Here is a 7030-nt window from a genome sequence, read left to right as displayed (position 1 = left end):
CACAGCCCCGCCCACAGCCCGCCACGCATGCGCACAACTTCATTTTTAGCTGGAGACCGGGCACAATGCTCACACCTGCTCAGGAATCCCCTGGGCGGCCCTAGTGGGTGAGTGGAAGGATTTCTGCCTGTTGGTCTTCAACTAATTTCAACAACCTGCAAAGTAAAACAGATGGCCAGCTTCTCCAAACGTTCATGAGTTAACTGTTCTGGTTTCTAGAACTTAACCTCCCCAGAAAATGCACCCCTTTATTAATATATAAATGCTTTAAAGAAACTTTTAAAGATATCAAAAGTGATAACAGCTCAGCATTAAATATGTATATATCACCTCCCTGTTCTGCGCCACATCTGTTGCTTGTCTTTACACTCTCCTTTTGCAGAGCACAAGTTTTCTTCATGACAAAATTCAGTTTATCAATTTGTTCTTTTATGGATTGTGATGCCAAATCTAAGAAATCTTTGCCTAAGACATGTTCACAACGATTTTCTCCTATATTGTTTGTAATTTTAGATATTATATGTAGGTGTAGATTCATTTAACTTTTGTGTATGGTTCAAGGCATGAATCAAAGTTCACTTTTTTTTTTTTAAATCCTCACCCGAGGATATTTTTTCCATTGATTTTTAGACAGAGTGGAAGAGAGAGGGGAAGACAGAGTGAAATATCGATGTAAGAGAAACACATTGATTGGTTGCCTTCCGCACACACCCCCGACCAGGGCCTGGGTCAGGGGAGGAGTCTGCAACCAAGGTATGAGGTATCAGCCCTTGATCGGAATCAACGCCTTTGGTCAGCAGGCCCAATGCTCTATCCACTGAGCCAAACCAGTTAGGCCAAACTTCACTTTTTTGGTAAATGTATATACAACTATTCTATCACCAGCTTTATATATATATATTTTAAATATATCTTATTGATGTTTTACAGAGAGAAAGGGAGAGGGATAGAGAGTTAGAAACCTCAATGAGAGAGAAACATCAATTCAGCTGCCTCCTGCACACTCCCTACTGGGGATGTGCCCGCAACCAAGGTACATGCCCTTGACCAGAATTGAACCTGGGACCCTTCAGTCTACAGGCCAATGCTCTATCCACTGAGCCAAACTGGTTAGGACTCTATCACCAGCTTTTGAAGAGACTATTATTTTTCTCTCCTGAACTGCCTTTGCAACTTTGTGAAAAATCAGTTGTCCTTGTATGTGTGGGTCTATTTTTAAATTCTCTATTCTGTTTGATTGATATACATTTTTTGAGGGACACCCTGGATATTTGATTTCAAACTCAGGAGCATGCAATTATGCCAATAATATATTTTTTAAAGCATCTCTGTATAGTTCTTTTACAGGGAATGTCATTTTCATGCTTTGAGCAAATAGAGATTCTGGTTGTTAGAATCAGGATAGTCTAGGTCAGCAGTTCTCAACCTGTGGGTTGAGATCCCTTTGGGGGTCGAATGACCCTTTCACAGGGGTCACCTAAGACCATTGGAAAACACATATATAATTACGTATTGTTTTTGTGATTAATCACTATGCTTTGATTATGTTCAATTTGTAACAATGAAGATACATCCTGCATATCAGATATTTACATTACGATTCATAACAGTAGCAAAATTACAGTTATGAAGTAGCAACGAAAATAATTTTATGGTTGGGGGTCACCACAACATGAGGAACTGTATTAAAGGATCGCGGCATTAGGAAGGTTGAGAACCACTGGTCTAGGTTGTGCTGCAGTACCATTCTGCAAATTCCAGTGATTTAACACACACAGGTTTATTTCTCAGTCATACTACATTTCTGTCACAATTCAACTAGGTGCTCTGATCCCTGTTGCCTTCTTTCAGTTACTATATAGATATAGTTACTATATAAAAAGTTGTCAGTCTGTGACAGAGGGAAAGAGACAGTGGGACACATACATTTCATCTTATGCTTCTAACCATATATGAATTCCATCCTCATTTCATTGGTCAAAGCTAATCAAAATGGCCACACCTAATTTTAAGTGGGTGAAACAATCCAATCTTACCACTCACCTGGAAGGAGAAACCTGGAATGTTTGGAAACAGTCATAATGACTGTCACATTAGTAAAATTGGGCAATCAAATTTTCACAAAAATTATTATCTTATACTTCAGTTATTTTTTTAATATTGTCTTATACTTCTGTTCTTTTTAAAAAAATATTTTTAAGCATAAAAAAGGACTCACTTTTATAAAGTTTGAAGAGGGAAGTCCTTAAAACTGCAGTTACTTCTGACACCAACTGCAGATATTAGGGATCCTCAAGACTACGCTGCTTCTAACAACAATTGTAAGTTTGGGGATCTCCAAGATCACCCTCAGATTGTTTGATAACTCTCTAGAAGGACTCACAGAACTCACTGAAAGCTATTATATTGATGGTGATGCTTTATTATAGTGAAAGAATACAGCTTGAAGGCTGCCAAGGGAAGAGATGCATGGGACAGAGTCCAGGAAACCTCCACATGGGAGCTACCAGTTGTCAACTGCGAGTGGAGTCATGGACAGCACTAAATTCTCCCAGCAATAATGCATGACAATATGCATGGAGTATTTCCAACTGGGGATGCTCACTGGGGATGTTCCCAGAGTTTTTACCAGGGCTTGGTCATATAGACAAGGTTGGCTGCCTTTGTGGTTGACCTTTAGTCTTTAGTCCCCCCACAGGTCCAGTTGATAACTGTGTGGCCCAAAGCCCCACCATAAGTTATATTGCTAGAATGTTTGGTGTGGCTCAAAGCCCCAAGTAAACAAAGACAGTCTGTCTTATCAGGCAGAGCATTCCAAGGTCTTAGACATCACACTGCAGGAGTTGAAGGCACAGCTCAGACTTCTCTTTGGTTAAGATTAGTTCTTTACTACACAGGGGTTAAATCATATTTGATTTAACATCATTTCAGAATGCCACAATTAAATTGTCTATGGATTCTATTTGAAAGAAAAATATATGTCAGTAATATTTACTGCCTAGTAAAAAGCATTTATTTTTGGCTTCTTACTAGGTAGCAAATGATGGGAAAAATCAATGCCATATTTGCTTTAATATATAAACTATCTGCTTTCCAAAGAAAATTTTAGGTATATTTCCCCTTTTATACCTTGCATGTTACCAAACACATTACCTACATAAAAAGATACTCCAAGATTTGCTTTGTTATCATCTGTTCCATGAGAACCCTACAATGAATTTAATTGAAGATTTATCCTGCTTTCCTTTAAAAATTTCAGTATTTAATATTTAAAAAGGTATATGATCTATTTTCTAAATAGGTTAAGATTTTTTTTTGCCTACTCAAGAGATTTTTGAGATTCAGCGTTCACTTCATATTTTTTTTTTAGATTAAGTTTTCCCCTAATGAAATTAGTAAAAGAACTATTTGCTCTCTGCTCCCCCTGTTCAACAGACTGTGTCTTCCCATGCAGTGCCAGCTGCAACCCTGAGATACAATGGTGAAGGTTGGAGTGAATGGATTTGGATATATTGGGCGCCTGGATACTAGGGCTGCTTTAAACTCTAGCAAAGTGGATATTGTCACCATCAATAATCCTTTCATTGACATCAATTACATGGCCTACATGTTACAGTGTAATTCTACTAATGGCACGTTCAAAGGCACAGTCCAGGCTGAGAACTAGAAGTCCATTTCCATCTTCCAGGCGCGAGATCACACCAATATCGAATGGGGTGAAACTAGTGCTGAATATGTTGTGGAGTCCACTGGTGTCTTCAGTGCCTTGGAGAAGGCTGGGGCTCACTTGGAGGGTGGAGCCAAGAGGGTCATCATCTCTGCCCCTTCTGCAGATACCCCTATGTTTGTGATGGGTATGAACCATGACATGTATGGCAGCTCCTTCAAGATTATCAGCAATGCCACCAACTGCTTGGACCTCCCAGCCAAGGTCATCCATGACAACTTTGGCATCATGACCACAGTCCATGCCATCACTGACACCCAGAAGACCACAGATGGTTCCTCTGGGAATCTGTGGCATGATGTCCAAGGGGTAGCCCAGAAAACCATCCCTGCTTCTACTGGCGCTGCCAAGGTTGTCAGCAAGGTCTTCCCTGAGTTGAATGCAAAGCTCACTGGCATGGCCTTACATATCCCCACCCCCAATGTGTTGGTTGTGGATCTAACCTGCTGCCTGGAGAAACTTGACAAATATGATGACATCAAGAGGTAGCAGGGATCAGAGGGCCCCTTCAAGGGCACCTTAGGCTGTACTGAGGACTAGGTTGTCTCCTGCGACTTTAACAGTGACACCCACTTCTTCATCTGCGATGCTGGGGTTGGCATTGCCCTCAATAACCAATTTGTCCAGCTCATTTCCTGGTAAGACAATGAATTTGGCTATAGTAACAGGGTGGTGGACTTTATGGTCCACATGACCTCCAAGGGGTAAGAACCCCCTGGACCACCAGCCCCAGCGAGAGGAAGAGAGGCCCTCAGATGCTGGGGAATCCTGGCCCCAAATCAATCCCCAAACACACTGAGAATCTCCTGGCCTCCATATTTTTCATCTCAGGCCCCCTGAAGAAGAGGAGGGGCTTAGGAAGCCCTACTTTGTCTTGCACCATCAGACAAATTCACTGTACCCAGCTAAAATAAGTAAACAAAAAGGAACTATTTGACTTTACTAAAAAATTAAAGCTATGCATTTTAAAATCACAAATGCCAACTAGTGTGTTTCTAAATGTGGAAAAACTTACTGCTGTTGGCACCATATTCAAACACAGTATGAAGTCCCCCATAAACAGGGGGGATTATGAAATAAGCATTTCTAAATGGGTCAGGGTTAGTCATCACTGACAACATTGATTCAAAGCCATTACCCTGTTTTAAAGAGTGAATAAAGTCAAGGGGATTGCATAGAGATTTTGTTAACACTATGTTCTATCTGATGTAAGATAGACTAGTCTTGCACAGCCCTGTGGTTCTGAACTTATATTATTTCTTAAAACAGAGAAGAAAAATGATTTTTAATCTGTTGCTTTTCACTTATGCTTTATAGTACAATGTCATTAAAATAAAATATAACATTGAATTGTGTTTTCTAACGTAGATGACCTAGTTTTTAAAAGCTGTAATTCAAATAAAATAATTCTGCAAATACACTTTGTTTTAAAAGAAAGAAATTAATTTATTGCCATGTTTAAACATTTCATAGACATACGTTGTTAATCTAGAGATAATTTTCTACAGTTATTTTATTTATGCAAGGCAAGACCCTGTGTTATTTGATTGTCAGCACAAGTCTGGGATCATTGAGAAAAACAGGGTCAGTCAATCAAAATCATTTAATAAAAGTAGGTTAGTAGGTCACATCTGTCCTGATGATCCATCATTTTTAAGGGCATTACAAAAAGTAGTCATTAGCAACTATTACAATTTCTTAGTCTTTTGAACAAAAAAGAAAAATTTAACACTGAAATCATTTCTTTATAAAGAGCAATAAACTCTTTCAAGTTACTAAATTTTGATTTCCTTGTTTATGGAAAGTTTCCCTATGTTAATTCCAAATCTTTAAAAAAATGACAGACTGCCCTGACCGGTTTGGCTCAGTGGATAGGGCGTCAGCCTGCGGACTCAAGGGTCCCAGGTTCGATTCCGGTCAAGGGCATGTGCCTTGGTTGCGGGTATGTCCCCAGTGGGGAGTGTGCAGGAAGCAGCTGATCGATGTTTCTCTCTCATTGATGTTTCTAACTCTCTATCCCTCTCCCTTCCTCTCTTTAAAAAATCAATAAAATATATAAAAAAATGACATACCTTGAGATGGAAAATTAGGAAAGCAGTAGTTTAACTTACTGGACTTAGAAATTCAAAGGGATTTTTAAAAAAATGATTACTATGAATCAACTTAAGGAATATGCTGTATTGCCAGTCAATTACACTGAGATCATAAAGTAGAACAATTGTCAGAGGAAACAGAAAAAATACTATAATATTTAATGGAAGTAATATTTAAAATGCCACATCATAGCAGTGGTCTGCCAGCAAACACACCCATCAAGTACCCAAACAGAAGTAGGGCAGCTCTTTGTTACAAAGTATTAAGGAGACATTGGAAAAACAAGCTCAAAGACATCTGCAAGGCTTGCCAGTTGATGACAATGATAACCAATCCAGGACAAAGAACAGTGCAAAAATACAAACATTAGTGCAACACAGCTAGGTACTCGGGACAATAATGTTCACTACAGCTCACATCACTGCTGAACATACACACACCTGCAGCAAGGTTCCTGGATGGTAGTGTTAATTACAGTTATTACAACTGCAGAAATTCACACAGAGCACAGCATGTCTGGTTTTTACATTTTCCTGTATGGACTCCATGTATTGAGTAAAATTATAAAGCTCAACATTTGAAGAGTTCCATCTTCAAATCTTTCCTGTGAGTCTTATTTGAGCCTTATGGAAAAAAATGGGGCGAGGTATGCAAAACATCCTATATAATAAAAGCTTAATATGCAAATCAACTGAATGGTCACTATGATGCACACTGACCACCAGGGGCAGACGCTCAATGCAGGAGCTGCCTCCAGCCTGCAGGCCCCAGGCCAGCTAAGGCGGGTGCCAGTGGGGGGATGCCCCCCCACCCCGGTTACCCCGCTGGTCGCCCCACAGAGGCGGGGGGCAGGGCCAGCAAGTGGGTGGTGCCAGGCCAGCCAAGGCAGGTGCCAGTAGGGTCCCCCAATCACCCCGCCGGTCACCCCACAGATCAGTCCTGATCATTGGCCAGGCCTACGGACCCTACCCATGCAAGAATATCGTATACCTGGCCTCTAGTGTACAAATAAAAGTCTAAATGAAACCACTTTTCTGACCATATGCATATCCAGCACTTGGAGTGGTGTGGGCTCTAAGATGGGCTTTCAGGAAAAGTCCAGACTTTTGAGAATACAGAAAGCTCTGGATTTAGGAGGAATGATTTTCTTTCTTTCTTTCTTTTTTTTTTAAATATATTTTATTGATTTTTTACAGAGAGGAAGGGAGA

General features: G+C 40.1%; 1 protein-coding gene and 1 pseudogene across 1 annotated transcript in view; one reads left to right on the top strand and one right to left on the bottom strand.

The window, feature by feature from the left end:
• The window catches only part of FBXL21 (F-box and leucine-rich repeat protein 21), a 51089-nt gene that overhangs the window by 18867 nt on the left and 25192 nt on the right, over positions 1 to 7030 (bottom strand). The gene's annotated exons all lie outside the window — the stretch shown is intronic.
• LOC102248418 lies at positions 3599 to 4216 on the top strand (annotated as a pseudogene).

Source organism: Myotis brandtii, unplaced genomic scaffold, assembly GCF_000412655.1.
Source record: "Myotis brandtii unplaced genomic scaffold, ASM41265v1 scaffold208, whole genome shotgun sequence".
Classification (NCBI taxonomy): domain Eukaryota; kingdom Metazoa; phylum Chordata; class Mammalia; order Chiroptera; family Vespertilionidae; genus Myotis; species Myotis brandtii.
The sequence above is the reverse complement of the archived record's forward strand: the minus strand, read 5'-3'. Positions and strand labels throughout refer to the sequence as shown.